This window comes from Oryzias latipes, chromosome 22 (assembly GCF_053564925.1).
Source record: "Oryzias latipes strain Hd-rR chromosome 22, Olatipes_Hd-rR_3.1".
Lineage (NCBI taxonomy): Eukaryota > Metazoa > Chordata > Actinopteri > Beloniformes > Adrianichthyidae > Oryzias > Oryzias latipes.
The window spans coordinates 11,229,436-11,249,942 of NC_136258.1; the positions used below are offsets into that span (position 1 = coordinate 11,229,436).

At 37.9% G+C, this 20,507-nt stretch overlaps 2 long non-coding RNA genes across 2 annotated transcripts; one reads left to right on the forward strand and one right to left on the reverse strand.

Annotated features, from left to right (window-relative positions):
- The first annotated feature begins 923 nt into the window (after positions 1–923).
- Positions 924–2,322, forward strand: LOC144989026 (uncharacterized). The gene is made up of 2 exons (XR_013653166.1): positions 924–1,328; positions 1,956–2,322. It is a non-coding gene; the product is annotated as an uncharacterized LOC144989026 (long non-coding RNA).
- On the reverse strand, positions 2,307–3,981 carry LOC144989027 (uncharacterized). Its single transcript, XR_013653167.1, has 2 exons — positions 2,791–3,981; positions 2,307–2,707 (listed from the first exon to the last, which is right to left on the reverse strand). It is a non-coding gene; the product is annotated as an uncharacterized LOC144989027 (long non-coding RNA).
- Positions 3,982–20,507: the final 16,526 nt, after the last annotated feature.

Consider the following 20,507-nt stretch of genomic DNA (forward strand, 5'->3'; position numbering starts at 1 on the left):
TAAAAAGGCATGGGACTGTTAGCAGGGAAGTGACAGGCATGCTGAAGATACAGGGTGGGGCCGCAGCATCAAGGTTGCACCCTCAGTCCAAGGAGCGCTACCGCAGGTCATCCCTCCCCACAGCCATCAGACAGTGGAAATAAATTCTTTTTTTGAATTCATTCAACTTAAAAAATACACGTAGTTGTCTGACATAGTTATTTTACTTTCAATCAACTTAATTCAATTAAGTTGGTGTAACTTTGGTGTGAAGCTGTCGATGCGTCATGATGTCATAACGTAAGGCAGTGCAAGGAATTATGGGATACCATTTTCTTTGCCTATCTGGGCAGATTGGGGTTTAAGTGTGAGTTTTTGTCCATGTGTTTTGTTGTCTAGCTGTTTTACTCTGTTTTAACTAGTAATTTAAACTGTTATGTTTATTTCTTTCTGCGCCATGAGTTAGATACGGTGGCCCTGAAGTGCAAACCATTCAACAAATCACTCGATACAAAAACATTTTTAAGATCACAGCAACAATTTAAAAAGCGTATTACATTTTAGAAAACAAAACAAAATTTCAGAAACCAAAACATAAAAAAGAAAACAGAAAAAAAAGAAAAAAAGATTTCAGAAAACAAAATTAATTTCCAGGAAAAAAAAGAAATATTACAAAATGAAAACATTTCAGAAAAAAATTAATTTCCAGAAAACAAAATGAAATAAAAAAAATGAAAAACATTTCAGAAAAAAAATGAAATATTAAAAAATGAAAAACATTTAAAAAAAAAAAAAATGAAATATTAAAAAATGAAAAACATTTCAGAAAAAAAAATGAAATCTTCAAAAATGAAAAACATTTCCAAACCGGAAGAAGCAGGTACTATGGGACAACGCTGATTGGATGATGTTTGTCAATCATTTGAACTGAAAAGTATTTTAAATGAAGCGATGACGGATTTTATCATCCAAACAACAATGTACTATAATAATCCACGTATTTCCCATTTACATATTAAATCAAAAATGCAGCAAACAGATAATGAAGGTTTAAATTATTTTTTGAATATTTCGTCTGAAGCAGAACGGTCACCCGGAAGTAGTTTGTGTGGATGACGTCCGTTCTGCAGGTAAACAAAGAAAGGGACGGTAAAACGTTAACATAAACTTTAATCTTTGAATATTTAGCGGATGTGATGACAGAACGCACGCAGAAATATCAACACCAACCAGGTTTACAAATGTTTCAAAATGTCGTGAGAGGATTCTGTCTAAAGCAGCAGCTGCGAAGAAACGGGTGTTAAAGACGGCGCACATCAGGAAATGCAGTCCCGCCATCCACAGATAAGGTATGGAGGCACATTTGTTTGATCTAATAAATGTAGCGTTAAACGTGATTTCTAGGTGGGTGTTTACAGACAGATCCAAGATCCTTCAGTCATACGTTAATGACAGGTTACCTCATCAGCTGGAGAGGGGGGGTCGCGTGGGCAGGATTCTCAGACAGGTGTACCAGCAGCATAAATCAGCAAAGCTGTCAGGTAAACTGCAGCAGTTTGTGTCTCAGAATAACATTTATGAATGCTTCTTATTCACACTATTAAGATCTGTGACTTTAGAGTGTGTCAGTGCACAGAAACACGACAGTAAATGACTGGATGTGCACATCATCAGACACGTCCAGGTGTGTAACTAAAGGTGAAAAGTCTGTAGTGTAAAATAAATCTTTAAAAAAAAAAACGTTTTAGTTTTTCAGGCAGAGGAGGAATACCAAATTGTTTTAGAATGTATTTTTTATAAGACTGAAATAATGTATTTTATTCTGAGTTTGGTGTTTTGACCCCTCCCTAATAAATTTCTGGTTTAACCCATTTTCTCCTCATTTTGATGAACTCAACTTTTTCCTGAATGAAAGATGAACGGCAGCCGATGTTTTTCTGTCAGGGATTTTTAATTTATTAATTTATTTCTGTCAGGGATTTCAATGGAGCTGGAGTCCAGTGCAGAGGAAGCTGCAAGCATGTACGAGCAGGAACTGGGGTCCCTTACCTGTGCATCTTCCTCTGGATGTGATGCTGAGCAGCAATGTGGACAAAACTTCCCTGACATGACTCTTTTTGATATAGTTGTTAAGCACCAACAGACTTTCCCAGATGCATTTTTTCCTCTAATAAATGTGACTGACAGGTACGCTGAGATAATGCTGATTGTAAGCGCAACATTTGATTGACTGCATGAAGAAGCCCTTAAAGGAAAATCCACAACTGTTTCTTTGTTTCTGTTACTGAATAACGTATTCATGTTAAGTTTTCAATAAATATACTGCATTTGCTATGAAACAAATTTGTTTATTTTCATATCCATTATTACAATCCTCACATCAGCATTCAGTTTTTTCATTGACAAAGAAACATTTCTATACAACAGCTTTGAAAATCAAACATCATCTTTGTTAATAAAGCTTTAAAACCTAAAATGGTAAACATGGAAAAACTCCTAAATGAAGCAAGCCTAATATGAACATTTTAAACTGGAGTTTTGCTTAAAGGAACATTAAGTTGTTTGGAGTTGTACAAGTGTTTGATGCGATTCCTCAGATGTGATTTCCAGATCATCAGCCCGACGCTAAAGCCAGGAATTGTGCTTCGTTTTTCACTCCCCACTGCATCATTTACAACTAATCAGGCTTATGCAGCAGGTTAAAGACTTTTTTTTACAGGACCTGCAACTTAAAAAAAAAAAAATTAGATATTAAGGTTAAATAATATTTATTGATTACATTGCACATAAATCATGGTGACTTGCCTTTACACTGCACAATGATATGAATGACTTTAGTCTTTTTGTATTCCCATGTAGAGCTGCCATCTGTTCTTCTGCAGCACAAACCTTTCTGGAACTTCGCCTTGAGTAACTTCACCTGCAGAAATATCACATGTTAATTCAATTAAGTATTTTATAAACTTTAAAGTTCATTTTTAAGTTTCAGTATATGTGTATATGCATGGTTCTAAAATATACAATGCACTTAAATATTATTTCCCATAAGAACTTGTTTACTGATTTCAGTCTTAAAGTCGATTTTTAGCAACACTGATGCCATATAATTACTGTAATTACTGTATAAATCACAGAATCAGGCTGGCTCGGAGCTTTTTCTCTCATGTTGTCACCGAAAACGGGAACGGCTATCATGTGAAGACGGTTCGTCTCCATCGGGTTCTTTTTGCGCATGCGCAAGATAAAAAGAAATTATCTTTTCAAAGCAGCACTTTAACATCCTAAAATTAACATCCTTAGAGACATGTGACTGACAAAAGAAAAGATCACAGAATTGATACTTACCTAAAGATGATTGACAGCGTGAACCTCGCAGCCGTAGACATTAGCGCACAGCGTTCAAAGTAAAAGTGCTCACAAACTACTTCCGGGTGACCGTTTGTCAGGCGAAATGTTAAAAAAATAATTTTAAAGTTCATTAACAGTTTGCTGCATTTTTTATTTGATATAGAAATGGGAAATACGTGGATTATTATAGTACATTGTTGTTTGGACGATAAAATCCGTCATCGCTTCTTTTAAAATACTTTTCAGTTCAAATGATTGACAAAAATCATCATCCAATCAGCGTTGTCCCATAGTACCTGCTTCTTCCGGTTTGGAAATGTTTTTCATTTTTGAAGATTTCGTTTTTTTTTTTCTGGAAATTCATTCTGTGTTCTGAAATGTTTTTCATTTTTTAATATTTCATTTTTTTTCTGGATTTTTTTTTTCTGAAATGTTTTCATTTTTTATTTCTTTTTTTTCCTGGAAATTAATTTTGTTTTCTGAAATGTTTTTTTTTTTTTGTCATTTTTGTTTTTCAAGTTTTGGTTTCTGAAATTTTGTTTTGTTTTCTAAAATGTAATGCTGCTTTTTAAATTTTTTTTTTTTTTAATTGTTGTTGTGATCTTAAAAATGTTTTTGTATCGAGTGATTTGTTGAATGCTTTGCACTTCAGGGCCACCGTAGTTAGAGTGGGAGAGGATGATAACCAACCCCCTTGTGCGGAAAAAAATCTTATGTCCCAATATTAAAGACAGAGTTCACGACTTGTGAGCTCCTACCTTGAAAATGCAAGACATTGCTGGGTTATTCATGTCTTTGATATGAAATTTTAAGTTGAAACTTAAGAACAATATGTCAATTTACTTTGTATAAACAAAATAAAAAAATAACAATGTTTTAAGTTAGATCAACTTATTACATTGAGTTGGATAGTCATAAAAGTTTAGTTAAACAAACTTAATTCAATTACATGTTACCAATTGAAGTGATTCATTTAAGTTGGATCAACTTTTTTCTTTTTAGAGTGAGGAAAAGTACAGTGAAAAATGTGGCAGGTTCAACTGAGTATGCTCTAAAGAGCCATGTTAATAGTTATTTTGGTTGATTAATTATTCTTTGGGTTAAATTGCTGAGCTTGCTGCTTGTGAACATGGTTGGGAATAATAGAGCCTGATTATTCTGTTCTAACCTCCACACTCTCCTGTCCCCTTTGGACTCCTCACAATCATATCTGGTCTCGTTGTGCAAGCTCTATTAATTTGGAATTAAGTTGTAAATTATTGTATCATTATTCTAATCGGCTTTTCCTTTCAGCAGCCACTGTACTCATTATTCACCCCACAGCTGTGTGAGAAGTCATTTGTTATCCTTGGGGGATATATGTGTAACCAAGTCAAGGGAGTTAAGTCAATTTAAAATAGGGAGTGCTGGAAGGGGCCACTAAGTGGCGCTGTGGGTTTTTGTTTACACTAAAGGCTGACAGGCCAGGATGTTGTCACGAGCGGCAGGAGATAACAATACGGCAGACTGGCGGTCCTAGTTCGTCACATGTGCGTTGGCAAAGAGGGGTTTGACAGAGTTTGGTGCAGTACCGGCAAAGTCCCCACGGTTGGAGTGAAAGAGCTTTAATTAGCTGGCGAACGAATGAGACGTAGAGCTGCGCGACGGCGTGTCGGGGAAGACTGAAGTAAGTTGCGCTGTTGAAAAGCTCTAGTTAGCAAGGCTAATTAGCGGGGCATTCGGCAAGGCTACGGAGCTGCGGGACGGCGTGAGTTTTTTTTTTTTTTTTTATTTCCACCCACATCTGTTAAATTTTAGTTTTGTCCACTGTGTAAATTTCTAATGCGTGTTTTGCACAGAGGGGAGAAAACGTTGTTTAGCTTGCTTGTGGGTGAGGCCGGAAGGAGCCGGTCCTTTTGCCCCCATTTTTCTGTGAGTTTGAGTATTTTTTTGTATTTGTTATGAACATTGTGTTTTTGCATATTACTGTGAACCTGTAAATGATTGGTGGCCTCTATTGTGTTTTATTTTAGAATAAGGCTGCTGCTGTTGTCTTGTTGGGGATTTTTCCTCATATTCATTCCATCTTGCATTTTTTTCTCTTTAATTTCTTCACAACCAAATTAAGCCAAAATTAACGCTGTTCCTTTTCTCTGGAATAGTCGGGAAATAAAATACCCACATTATTTTGGAGCTGTGTGTGTCTAGCCTATTATTTTATACTCGGCCACATATGTGTCTATTTATTTGGATTCTGTTGAAAAATGACAATATTTGCACTAATGTGGAATTCAAATATAAAAAGAAAAACTGGATGTTGCTTTATACACTTTGTCCTTTTAAGTGTGGTGAGTGGGCCCTCTCAAAATGAGGCCTTTTTTTGTTAGAGCCTCAGGAGCCACACATTATTTATTTTGGTTATCGGACTTGAATCTGCTGGACCCACTCACCCAGTTTGAAGGTCACAGCCAGGAGCCCTCTAACTACCAGTACCTTCTCACTTCGAATCTTTAGTATTTCTTCTTGATACTGTATCTTTCCAGCTGCTGGTGTTCCTTTGTTCAATTTGTGCTCTCAGTTTAAATAATGAAATGTTTTGAACCACTGCCTTCCTCTGAGGTTTGCAGACCACCCCATTGTCCAGCTACACACAGTAAGACGACATATGAAATCTGGGCCGAGTGAGTGTGATGTCGCCCAGAAAAAATGGGTGACTACTTGCAACAAAAAGTCAATACAGTTACCAATTTTTAATAAACTAGAAATCATATAAGCAGTGATTGGTCCGAAATCTGTCAATCAAATGTTTTGAATGTTCAACGTGGGGGCCAGCAGGCAACACATACTTTTATTGGACATCTGATTGGCCAGCGTATAACTTGAATAACTTGCACTACAAAATAAATATCATAAAAATATGATTAACAAAAACATGTTTAAAAAGGTAACAGAGCAAGAATGGTTATTCTGACAAAAATAATGGCGAGTACAGTAATAACTTTTGCACTTCATTTTTGGAATGCCAGGGGGGAAGGAGTCCCTCAGACCAATTCTTATGTATAGTCAATTGTATATGAAGCTAGATCTAATAATTCTTTCTATGCCCTTTATCCCTTGTGCTATCTTAGATGACCCCACCCTTGCATTGACGTGTTCTCCCTACCATGACAAAGGTGGATAAAGGTGGAAAGATTTCATGTAATCCATGGACACCAGTGAAGATCACAAACCATTAAATAAAAAAGGTTTAGCGCACTGTCTAGTGGGTCTAGATGACCCAACTCCCAATGTTAAAGTGCCTAGGATAGCACAAGGGTTAACCCATGAAGCATGTTTTTGGACAGTGGGAGGAAGCCGGATTCCCCGGAGAAAATCCACGCATGCACGGGGAGAACTTGCAAACTACACACAGAAAGGTCCCCCATTGATGTCCCCCAGCTGGGACTTGAACCTGGGGGCCTTTTAGCTGTGAGGCGAGAGCGCTAAACACTGCGCCACCGTGTTTAAATGAGCTTTTTCTAACTTTCTTACTGTTCTGTTGTTTTTCTGCTTTATTACACGTTTTTACCTTTTTTTGTTACTTGGTGGTTTTATTTTTATTCTCTTCAGTGCTGTACACTGTCCTTGGGTTTTTTAAAGGCCCTCTGAATAAAGGGAATTATTACATGAATTAGTAAACTAGTTATCACATATTTTTTGGAAGAATGGACAGTTATTTGCCACACATAATGACAGAACTCTAATTGTCTCCCCCTCTGGTCACCGACGGGAACCGTCTTCAGAGTTCTACATGCACTTCATCTCCCAGCAACCCCTGCGCACAGTTCCAGGATGCCACACACCTGACTCTTATTTGCAAATCACTCACAGTATACTTAAGTACTGCACTGAGCCTCACTCAGTGCGAAGTATTGTGTGTTCCACTCTGCCTGAGAGTTATATCCAGACCTGATCTTCTGATTTCCTGACCCTGTTTTGTCTTTGACTACATTTGCCTGTCGCCTGCCCCGACTCTCATCTGGATCCTGACTATTCTCATTGTTACTCTGATGCTCCCATGCTCGTTATTGACCTCTGCCTGCCTGACCCTTGTTTAGCTTTGTGGACTTTTAGCTGAGCTTATAAACCTGCTGTAATTGGAGCTAGCTGTCTGCCTCTTTTGTGACATATGCATGCAAAACATAACTCCCTAAAAATGACCATTTTCTTTTGACATGTGATTTGTTTCTTGTTTTTTTTTCTAGGAAAATGCTAAAATGCATGAGAATGTCTGGCACAAAAAGGTGTGTTTTAAAATCTGCCCCAACTACATTTGTGATTAAACAAACAGGAGGTTGGTCTATGCATTTTATCTACTAGAAATTCATAGAAAATAAATATCTTCGGAATAATTTGTGTTTATTAAATTTTTATTAAAATTATGTGAAAAAGTTGTCTGATTAAAGTCATGAGGGTATTGATTTATTTTTTTACTTGATCAGCAATGTGTAACGATGATTATTGATCAATGTGGTATGTATTCTGATGATAATCAATAAGTACTGCATAACTGTTACATAAAATATCCATGTAACATTTACTGAAATGATTTTTTCAGGTTAATCATAAAGCACTCTATTTTCGTACTTGATAAATAATTAGCTGATTTGATGAGGATTGGATTTTGCAGCTATGTAAAAACAAAATATGAAATCAAATGACACAATAGGGGTGTGATTGTAGACATTTGCTTCTTCCTGCTCCCTATACAGGGGCAAATCAATATTTTACTTTGCTAGTCATTTTATTAAATCAATCTGATGTGACGTGTGTGTGTACGGTACGCATTAGTGCCAAAAACTGTGTTGATGATATGAGTAATACACTGTCAAGAACATGGCATCATCTTCTAAGAACTTTGTTAATTCTTAAAAAAAATATTCTAATGCATAGATTAGTTGATGCCTGAAATGGGTTTGATTATATCTGTATTTAGTAATGTTGTATTGCAGTAATCAATTACGTTTGATAATTTAAATAGATCAAATTAAAATAAAAAAATATCCTAAGAAGAATAGCAGGTATTGCTCTATAACAAATTTGCATTGTTCTTTGATAGTTATTCCTTTTGAGTTCAATGAAAGAATGGGGTTCCTGCTTTACAGTGACGAACAGCTGATTACAGCTCAGTTTGTCCTTTGACATCATTGATAGGTGAGACATTTCAAAGAATTTTTCTGCTTTTTTTTCTGACCTATTCTATTATGTGCTTTTACTTCATAATTATAGGAATATATCGTCAATATTACTCACTATATATATATATTTTTTTTTTTGCCTGTGCTGGGAAATATGGATATTCTAAACTACATGGACATCATTTCAATCACCTTTTCCCCTTTGACTGTTCTAAAACGGAAAGAGTTGTGGCACTTTGGCAGAATTCATCTGCCCTAAATGTTCATAATTGGTTTTGCCATTTACAACATGGGTTCTGATATGTACACAAAAGGGTACATAAGTGATTTCTTTGTTCAAGTTTTCATTTTTGTAAACTACATTTTTGAAACATTATTTGAATGTCACAAAATAAAACAGCTGCCCATAAAGATTCTCATGTAATAAATCCCCACTTATCAGCCAATTGATGAATCCTTTAATACGACTACATGATGTCAAAAAAGGAAAACAGCTAAATGCTAAAAAAAACTACAGATGGTGGTTTAATCCTCTGTTTTGGGCAGGCTTACATATGCAAATTTAGAAGACAATGTTTGGCAAAATGTTAAATTTAGTCGTATCTTGAGGAAGTTATAATTATTGCTACAAAAATATTTTATACTCACAAACTCACCCATGAGTTCCCACACACCAAATAGCCAGTAAAAAATAATTTTGACATACTGAACAACCCCCAAAAAGGAAAAAAAACTTCTTTACAGGGTTAAAAAAAATGTAGAAATATCCAAACGAAATCAAAACAAAAGCATCAGGGATTTCCTAAAGAAGTTTTAAAATTCAAATGAGATTGCCACATTACTTGTATGGCTTAACAGCCGTTTGTGGTAAAGTGCAAAATTTGGTGATTTTAACATTTTCCCACAACATTGGTGAGAAAATGCACTTATTTGAGTGCTCTTCACTTGCCCGTTTTAGATGCATACCACCGGGTTAAGTATGCAACTACAACCAAAGTTTTGTTTACTTTTGATCTTGGAAAGAGTCTGCTGAATTTAAAAAGTTAGCTCTAGTACCAGCTACAAATTTAAGTTGCTTCTATCTTGATTTATCACCTCCTAACTCCTCAACTATCATTGAGAAGCTACTTGGGAATAATACTAGTTTTAAAATTTAAAGATTTTGATCAACATTAACGTGGCAAGCTTGTACAATTGTCGTTCCCCTGTTACTTGCGGATTTTCTTCTGGAATATTGTAAAAATGTAAAACAAGAATTGTTGCTCTATGCTGAACAAAATGATATAACATCCCATACATACACATTAGGATTGTGGGTCTAGTAAATAAAAAAACTCCAAATACCCAGGAAATCCAAAAATGACCTTGCTGTTGTCACTTTGACAACAAAGAACAGAGCTAGGCAATATTGAGCATGACTTGAGAGTTGCAGTAACAAACCTGCAACCTCGTTTTGAAAAGATGTGCAACACGAAGCAGGCACGTTATTGTTCTTTCAATGATCCTTTATTTAATTATTTTTAGTCTTTAGCAGCAGGAATGGTTAAGTAAACGTTTGAGAACCACTGCCCTATAGGCTATCCTAAGGAGTGTGGCTATGCTTGCATTTACTCACACGTAGAGGCAGAGGGGAACTTTGAGAGTTCCCCTCTGTCTCTACATGTATCCAGCATCACACACCCCTTCCCTGTGTCACTTCCGGCTGGCCTTCCTCTGTCCAGCTGGGACTCCTGTGTGGAAAGACAAGCGGCAGAACCAAATGCACTCCAAAATGCAGGCTGCCACCAGCCTTTTTGCGTATTCTAAGCAGTCTGCAGCATTGCTTGGTTTACTCACACCAAAGGCAGGACCCCTGCCCTTTCCGAGAGTAGATCGTGTTGCAGATCTGGCAGTCCCAGCGGTGCTATCGCTCCTGGTGCGTGCAGGTTCAATCGTTCCCGGGGCGCACAAGTCCAATCGTCGGATGCATCCTCCTACCGGAGTGAGAACCTTCTTCTTTTCCTCCTCTGATCCCTTATATCTCCTCTCAATCAGGAGCTGCTAATCGAGGGCGCTAAACACAGCACAGCAGACACGCAAAAGAAAATCTAAAAATCATGCGATTGACCAGTCTGCCCACATGCTAACGGTTGCCATGGAGATAAAACCTTAATATATGTCATCATCAATTTGTCACTTGCAGTAGTGATCGGCACTTTGATTCTTTCTCAGGAGCCGATTCTTTTGATTCAACTCTCAGGAAAGAATCGGGTCTTTCGACTCTCAAGTCTTTACAAAGGATTTAAAAAACAAAAATCTGAAAGGGAGTGAGAAGAATTAAAATCTTTTAAATTCTCACCCCCGTACCTTATGTCATTAGTATAACTAAATAAATGACCAAACGTTCTTTTTTAACACATGAACCAGTTTGAAAGGTATCCTGCATTATCCTGAGAGGGGAAAAATGAAAACAAGAATAGAATCAGAGGATCTTTTTTAGTATTGTCTCGATGAATGTAAGGAAAATATACAATTTAGGAAGCCCGAGCAGGCTGCTTCCCGATGCTGCAGAGGCTCTCTCTCTGGCGGCCAGATTGTGTCTGCACATTGACTTAACAATGAAATTTGACGCGCAAATCGTATTCGTTGTGAAGGAGCAGGCAGAGAGCACGCAGCAAAAGATACAAAGAAAAAAGAATCGGCTCCCATTATCTTATGACTCCCTACCAGGCGGTCTCCTAACGTGCAGCTCTGAGCAAAGGCAGAGGAGGACAGTAAGGCACTTGGAGCAGCCGCTCAGCCAGTAAGGGCCAGTCAAAGGGAGCGCTGGGGGTGGGTAGCACCTGGGGGCCATAAAAGTTGTTTGTGGCTTTAATTTTCTTCAATGTTAATCAACAGACATTCTTTTAATTCTTACAAAGATATATTCAGTGATGAAAGTCAGGCAAGGAAAAAATCCCTGAACTTTTCTTTGAGCGATATGGCGGGCACAGAGCGAAATTTTGGAAAAATACGTGGTCTTAGATGCATTCTGGTGCATTCTGGCAGCTAGTTATTCACTTCTTTATCAAGAAACTAAGACTAATTGGAGCATCATGATTTGTCATTCAAACCCCTAGTTTGACTCTCCATTAAGGACTTGCTGGTCCCAAAAAAGAATTTGGAAAATTGCTCAAAGTAACACAATCCTACAATATACGCTTTTCCTTAAAGCTGGAAAACATACAATTGCTAAAATATAGTAACATCAAAGCCCCAAATGGCAAAAAGAACACCAGTAACTATGATATTCTATGAAAATACCTCAGTTATTTATACATTATTTCTGCTTTAGAAATGACTGATGTACAACATCCACTTGCACTGTTTTCTCAAACTATAATTACATCAAAATATGGGATCTGCTTTAAACTATAATTCTATAACATAATACATCAATTATTTAACACCAATACTAAGTAATCTGGGAAATATCAAAACAAACATACAAACTAAACTAAACATTGTAAACATTATTTTTTTAAGGGAGTGCGGGTCCAAACCATCAAATACTTATAATTAATGTTAACTATACTGAACTAAATCATGGTAATTAGGAAATACAAATAAATTAGATAGAGAAATGTATTCAAAATAAAAACTGAAACTCAAAACTAAAATTGAAATTATTTCAAAATGTGGTTTTGAGATTATTTTACACAAAAAAGTATTTGACCTACACTACCTTAAAAATCTTTTTTTTTTCCAGCCAAGACCACTTCAATTTGTTTTTTATCGTCTTCTCACAACTGAGGTCGTGACCACGCTCAATAATGACGATGCCTGCCATTATTTTAACACAAATTTGATCGCAAACTCTTCAGATGTGTTTGTGAAAGTTTAGCGTGGGTCCGCCAGTTTTGGTCTCTAGGGAAGCAAGTCACGCTGACCACGTGGTGCAGACAGAGCCAATCAGACCCGTCGACGCATCCGAAAGCAACTAAAACGTCCCGTCATTGGTCAATTAGGCCGGGAAGACGAAAGATGGCCACGACCATAGAGGAAGCGATCTGCGGAGAAATATAGAAAATAAAGCTAAAATTAGCTGATTTCAGACCATTTTCTAATCCGGAAAGCAATTTGTCCGTAGAGATCAGGTCTTTATTTCCCGGAAAGTACGTTCGGTTTGCTCAAAAACCCGGATTTCCGGGAATTCCCGGAAGACTTTCATCACTGTATATTGCTTACTTGTGTGACAAAGAGATGCTGCAAACCCTATGTGCAATAGAGTATTTTCTTATTATATATTAACTTTTCAAGATGGGTATATATAAAACAAATCAAAGACTAAAACCAACCACGTAATATTCCCCAGTATCTGGTTAAAATTATAAAACATTTTCTATTTCTCAGAATTTTATTTATGGTTACAAGGAAAGATAAATGTATTTGCTGTGAAAACCATGTACTAAAATGAATACATATTAAAGGCAAACTGTTGCAGTTTTCTTAATATTGTCAAATAACCAAACACAAATTCACAACCTGCCTTTGAACCGGTATAATGTGTGAAGCTCAACTTTTCCAAAGTCAAGCTAAGATTGTCTTTGTCCACTGTTTCAACCTGACTGCAAACATAAAGGTCAAACAATTACTGGTCCACCTCTGTTTCACATTACTCTGTTCAGCTATCCATGCTTGAGCGTGTACAGCCTGCTTGAATGTCACCCTGTAGGTCACAAATGGCTGATATAAGAGCACTTTGAGGGCTACGTTTAAACGGCTGACTCTGTGTCTTAGTGTGGAACATTCTGGCCCTTTTTGCAGCGGTTCACCTCTTTAGTTTCAGTATTAGAAAGGAAGGTTTCTGTTAATTCATATATCTGTCAGTGTGATACATGATACTGAGAAATTTAAGAGTAAAAAGAAGAAAAGAAACTTCAAGGGGTAAAAGCATAACTTAAAGGGGGAAATACATTTACTGTATATTTCTGAATATAAGTCGTGGTCTAAAAGCATATTTTGGGGTCTTATACTTATTTTTTTTCAATAATTTGGCTCATGTCTGTTATTTTCCCACTAACAACCACTAGAGGGAACTGTAGGTGTGTTTGTGCATTTGCTACAAAGTGCAACGCAAAAGAAGCGCCAGCGATGCGGAGGATAAAGAGTTCAATGGATTTAGTGCTTTAAAGTGATGTAAAGGGTTTAGTTGACTTGTTAGCATGTTAAATCTATTAATGTTATCTGTTACCTTTCAAGATGAAATGTTCTTTCTTGTTCCCGTATTTTGTTAAAATTTATACCGGAGTGATTTGTAATCCAAAAAATATAGTAATTATTTAGCATCTTAGCACATAAACTTCCCTAAGATGACATTCCTGCTTGAAGTCAAGCTGATTAACTTAACTAAGTTAATTGAACAACTTTTATTTGGATGTAAAAAATTAAGAAAAAACAGTAGTTTGAGCGGAGTTTTGCCCCGTAAGACGACGTTTCAAGGAAATCAGGACAAAGGCATTCAGAAATACTTACCAAGATCATCCCACTCTATTCAGTGAGCTCTAAAAATTGTCAGATTTGTTTTGTAAAAATCAAAAGGTTTGACACATTTTTGTTGGCCAAGATGACAACAGGCAAAAAGTACAAGCACATTACCAATCATTTCTAAACAAAGCAGTAGGTCGTGTGACCACACACTTTGTCCAGATATCTGCTTCATGCAATTGAAGAAACTCTTTTACGCAACAATATAAAATGTAAAAAACGTAACTGTCTTTTTCTCTAGAAAATATGATATTGAAAAAAAATATTCATAAATCAACTTTCCTTCAATGGTAAATGGCATATACCGTAAATTCCGGACTACAAAGCGCACCCGATTACAAGCCGCACCCAGCCATTTTCACGTGTTTAACTGCTTTTAATCATCCACAAGCCGCGTCGGAGTATAAGCCACATGCATTAAGCAACATTGTAAATCTGACCAATCACGCCCTGACTCCCAAACTGAGTGAGATTTAAACCACACTGTGGGAGGAGTCAGCCTTGCCGCGGGCTCATGCATTCTTAGAATACCCACACCTGCTAAAAAGCATGGACCTCTATTCTGTTCACAAGTTCCTCAGTTATGGTTTTTTTATTTATTTATTTTTTTTAGTTTTTTTTACTTATTGACAATCTAGGTATCATGCATAAAATTACAAACAGTAACCATATAATCAACATTACATCCCTCAGTTATGATGAGGAAATTTACATCCGCGATCCCCCATTACCCATGAGTCTTAGGGGCTAAAGGCGGGGCCTCGCCACACTGTTGTACGTGTTTAAGAACGAGCAAGTATCAGCAGTGCATGGAGGGGTGACCGGGAACAGCTCTCCTTCCGCTTGTGTCGCGGCAGCGTTATGGGAGTAACAGGGCTGGTTAAAAAAACACACCGGTAAAATACAGCAGCGGCGACTGAAAAGCGCGCGCCTCAGCGGGATACGCGTGCCTCAGCGCGGCGCGTGAATCAGAAATTTCCTTCCACAACAAACACTGTTGCTCCTCGGACGCCTCTGTACTCCGCGCTCGCCCCGCGCGCTCCTTGTCTCCCCTTCCTATCTTCTCACCTCTGGCCAGGGCGGCTCCAGGGAGGAGCAAATCGTGTCTGTGCAGAGCAATCGGACTTAATGCTGTACGTTTTGTGTATGAGGGGCGGATGCGTTGTTACGTGTGGGAGCCTTCAGACTGCCATTGACTCCGCAGCTCTATGTGATGAGCAGCAGGAGAACATGTCTCCAGCTCACACGGAGGCTGTGAGCTTTTCAATGCAAAATTCCGGACAGTCCTTAGAAACCGTAAAACCGATCACGTGGATTCGTGTTTCCAGTCGTGTCCCGACAAAATAAAGGCTGATGTTATTCCCACATATTTACGTGCAGCCAGCCGAGGGGGATGCGGCCGAGCATGCGTGTTTTGTTTTGTTGAACCATGACTGAAGTGTCTAAGACCTGAAGTGAGGTCCATGCTGTTTGGCTGTTTGATATGTTGTAAAACAAATGACTTGTGCTTGGTGTCAGATAGAGAATTCAAATCATTCACTGAGTCCGAAAGTACGGACATGACGGCCGCCAATTAAATCCATAAATTAGCCGCATCACTGAACAAGCCGCAGGGCTGTGAGCGCAGGAAAAAAGTAGCGGCTTGTAGTCCGGAAATTACGGTACTTATACAGTGTATCCCCCCTTATTCACATTTCAATATTTGCGGTTTCATGTATTCGCAGGTTTTTTTCAGTCACGTGTTTCATCACAAAAACTATTTTTATGATACTTTTGTGTGGAAGGAGGTGCTGAAAGAATTTCTAGGGAGGGTCATAGAGATGAAGAGTATGCCGGCCCGTCAGCTTCTTTTCCGGCTGCTGAACAACATTTCACAGCGAGCAAGAGCTGGTTCCACCTGTCCCCGAATCACCGCCAATCGAAGTTTGTAGTGGAAGAAGATGCCGTCTCACACTTAACTGATAAAGGAAGCACGTGCTCCTGGTTTTAAGGCACAGGGAGACAGAGTGATTATATCTAATGTGTGTTAGAAAGTACGCTACATTCTTTTCCTCTGAAAAAAATATGTTGAGCAATGTTCTTTAATAAATGACTTCTTAGGTTCTTCTATTATCAGACACGGTTGTGTTTTTTCACATACCTTACATGTTTCGACGGATGTCTTCCGTCTACGTCAGAGTCGTCCAATGGCAGTGATGTGACGTTTGTGAAACATTCTTTAATCAATGTTTTGCAAGGCATCAGAAATGTTTCAAAAGTGTCTTTGATGGGTAAAGATGTGGGACAAACATCCTCCCGCTGCGCGGTGTGGGGTGGGTGGGTAGATTTTGCGTATCCACGGGTGTCTCTGGTCCCTAACAACCTCAAAATACTGTGGTTTACTACCTTCTTAGAAGGCCCAAAGCACTTTACAGTCAGTCCCATTCTCACACATTCACCAGCCTATAACCACCAGGAGCAATGTGGGGTTGTGTGTCTTGCCCAAGGATACTTCGACACACGGGCAGGCAGGATGAGAACCGAACTTGCAATATTTTTAATCAGAGGTCGACCACTTTACCTCTGCCCTACAGATAAAAAGTATTGACATTTAATCTGAATTGTAATTTTTAATGATAGTATTTGTTCAGTTTAAAAGACGATAAAAAAATGTGTTTTCCAAACTAAAATAGTTGTTTTTGGATGGAAATTTAAGAAGTGAAATCAGATTGGATCATAACTTGCATCTATTCTGTGTTTTGGCACAGATCATTAGCCCTGTTCCCTAAAGGAAGCAATAACAAACGCTTTGCCAAACTGTCCTGAAAGAATTACAATTGCAGCCATCATTGTTAAGCTGAAATCTCAATCTTTGTCCAACAAAACTGGAGCAAATTTTGGAATTTTTCTGCAGGTTTTGAAATTCAACCTTCAAACTCTGGCAGCACAAGGCACAGATCAGTAACCCCAGCAGTACTTTTCTCTGCTGCATGATTCTAGCAGAGCGCATCACACCATCTGATGGGGAAAAACTAAAGTTTAATGAAAGTCACAAATAATATCACTACAAGGACCAATCATCTTAAATAAAAACATCCAAAAACTGTATTCTGCTACATCAGAATATGATCCGCCCCATCCCATCATACCTTAAATAAAGATTTTGAAATGGATGCTCTGCTTTATAAACAAGTGTTTATTTAGTCAAAGATCAAAGGTCTAAAGAAAATCTTTTGAAAGAATACTATCTCTAAAATAACAAAACTCATTTCATTACAGTGGGGTACAAACAAACTAAAGTGAGTCTGTGTGTGTTTGATGGTTTGTTTTTTTGGTCTTGTCCCTTCTGCTTTTTTCCTGGCCTCACATAGTGAGTGCAACTCTGAAGCAATTAATGAGCGACCTTTTAAAGCATGTGCTGAAGCATTGTGCAGCTGGTCAAGGCTGGCAACTGCAACGCACAAAAATGAAGAGTATCGGAAGAATCGGAGCATTTAAATGCATATATTCCCACTCTGTGGGCCAAGCCTCAGTGTGTAATTGACAGACTGTCTGCTTGTTTGGTTATGTATGGCGGCTGTGTGGCTAAGTGACTGCCTTAGCAGCTGACTGGTTCACTAATTATGTAGCTCAGTTAGAGAGTGACTGACTGGCTAAACGATTCCGACACAGCTGGGTGGTGGTAAAAAAAAAAACAGACTGCTGGAGCGATTTAAAAAAAAAATCCTTTCCAAAAAAACAGAGAGCATTCTTCCCAACTTCTTTGCCTTTCGGCTCACTGACTGAACTCATCAAGAACAATTACCTTACACCCGGTGTTCTTTTAGAAATTTGTTTTCCTTCCGCAAACAAATCAAGGCAAGCAATTCCTTTGTTTCTATGAAATCCGAGTCAAAGATAGCCTTATTAAACCATATATTTTTGGCTCAAATTTGAATAGACATTTGTTATGGTGATTTAACACCTTTTTTTCCCCACTGTAGTTACCTTAAAAAAGTCATAACACAGGGCAAGAGCATCTGATCCAATCCTATCTGTGTGGAGTTTTCATGTTCCCATCGTGCATGTGTGGGTTTTTTCTCCCTCCAGGCTTCATAGGTATCTTGAAGGTTCTATCTTGGCCTTATATGGTAATGGGAGTATGTGTGTTGTTCTGAGGCCCTGCGATGGACTATCTAGGGTGTTTCCCACCTTTCTCACTTAGGCTCCTGCAACCCTATGACCCCGAAAGAGATTTGGTGGGTTCTGAAAATAGATAGCTGGGTGGGTTTTTTTTAAACCTTTTTGGAGAAGCAGCAGCGAGGAGAAGTAGCTGCCTTAGGACAGCCTAATTATGTGGGAAAAGTTTTGAACAAGTTTCATTTGGGAAAATATCAGCTGATGAAGATTCAAACCTCAGAAAAAAGCACTAAGTCTTGCTTTGTCTTACAGAGATGTTACATGCTGAAAACACTAAACCAAATGGATAGATCAAATCTTATGAGATTCTAACCCTTTAACAGCTTTATCTCCATTGTTGATGTTCTTTGAATTCCTGCAAATTTTCAACCGTTTGCACAAACAACATAATTCCAACATATTTTGACACAGCGAAAAGCAACTTTGCACATATATGGAATGCTGTGGAGAAAAGGAGCTTTGTGGCAATATCCACTACGTCTTGTACAGTGCTGCAAATGAGCCTGGAGCTGCGTTTCTCTGCTTAAGAATCCATTAAAATTAGGTTAATTCCGTAAATGGTTCAAGAGTAACGGTACTTATAAAAGTGCCTCACCCCCCCAATTCTATTGAGAAATAAACAGCTATTACTCAGTCATTCTCAGTGTTAGAATAACCATTCTTGCTTTAACCCTTGTTTTATCTTAGATGACCCCACCCTTACTTTGACGTGTTCTCCCTTCCATGACAAAGGTGGATAATGGTGGAAAGATTTCATGTTATCCATGGACACCAGTGAAGATCACAAATCATTGAATTAAAAAGGTTCAGAACACTGTCTAGTGGGTCTAGATGACCCAACTCCCAACGTTAAAGTGCCTAGGATAGCACAAGGTTTAATGCCTGTTCTTGCTCAATCTTCTTTTCATTACATTTTTTTCTGTAGTGCAAGTTATTCAAGTTATAAACTGACCAATCAGATACCTCAATAAAAGTATGTTTCTAACTTTTATAAGTATTCATTGTGTTTGGGATGTGTATGTTGATGAAGGGGAGGGTGGAAGGTAAAGGATGTGTTGGGTTTTTATTTTAACTTCTGTGTCTATATGCTTTTGTTTAAAATTGTTAAGTGCTTCTCGCTGCGCAAGGTATAATACATGCTTTTAATAAATGAACTTTGATTGATTGATTGATTGATTGATTGATTGATTGATTGATTGATTGATTGATTGATTGATTGATTGATTGATTGATTGATTGATGTGGTCCCATGTCAAATGTTTGAAATGTTTGACAGATCCCCCCTAAAATCGCTTTCAGGTGGTAGAGGTGTGCATTTCCAACAAGCTTACTCCTGATCGAAAAGAGTGGTTGCCATATTGTTAAAAAAAAAGGCAAATTAATCAAAAGAAAAAAATGTTATGGTTGTCTGAGCGTGATGGGCATTTCATAGGTGTCAGAAGTATATGTTCTATGGGTGACATCACACCCACTAAGCGCAGTTGCTGGATTCATCATGTTGACGTCAGGAGGTATTGTTATTTATCTCTGTGGCAGAAATCTTAATGCCAGATGCCCTTCCTGACTTCACCCCCCTTGTGGCATGAAGTGGATGAAGCTCATTGCACCTCATGGGAATTGAACCCTGGTTTCCCATATGCCATTCCTGTGCTTTACCAACTGAGCTTTCCAGTATTTAAAATTCACATAAACATAGTGTCTCGTTTGTGGTTTGAGTGAATAAAGCACTGGATTCCAATAATTGGGCTGCATGTGACCAAAGTAATTTTGCAAAAGTCACTTGCAGTCACGGGCCAGTGAGCTGTAACTCAAAGAGACCTCTGCTCCTTACATTTAGCATCTGAGTTCAAAGGAATTAGCACTCAGTTGGAAAAAAGCATAATATCTTGTTTTATTTAAAAAATATATATATATATATATATATATATATATATATATATATATATATATATATATATATATATATATATATATATATATATATATATATATATATATATATATATATGTATGTGTGTGGCTTCAAGGGTGGAAAACCACCCTTGAAGCCAATGGGAAGCCACTTGCACAAGTGTCCATCAAATGTGGGATATACCAAGGTGATGCTCTGTCCCCACTGCTGTTCTGCATAGGTCTGAACCCCCTCAGCCAAATAATCAACAAGACTGGCTATGGATACCGACTCAGAAATGGGGCAAACATCAGTCACCTCCTCTACATGGATGACATCAAGCTATATGCTAAGAGCGAACGTGACATTGACTCCCTGATCCACACCACCAGGATCTACAGTACTGACATTGGGATGTCATTCGGGCTCGAGAAATGCAGTCGGATGGTGACAAAGAGAGGCAAGGTAGT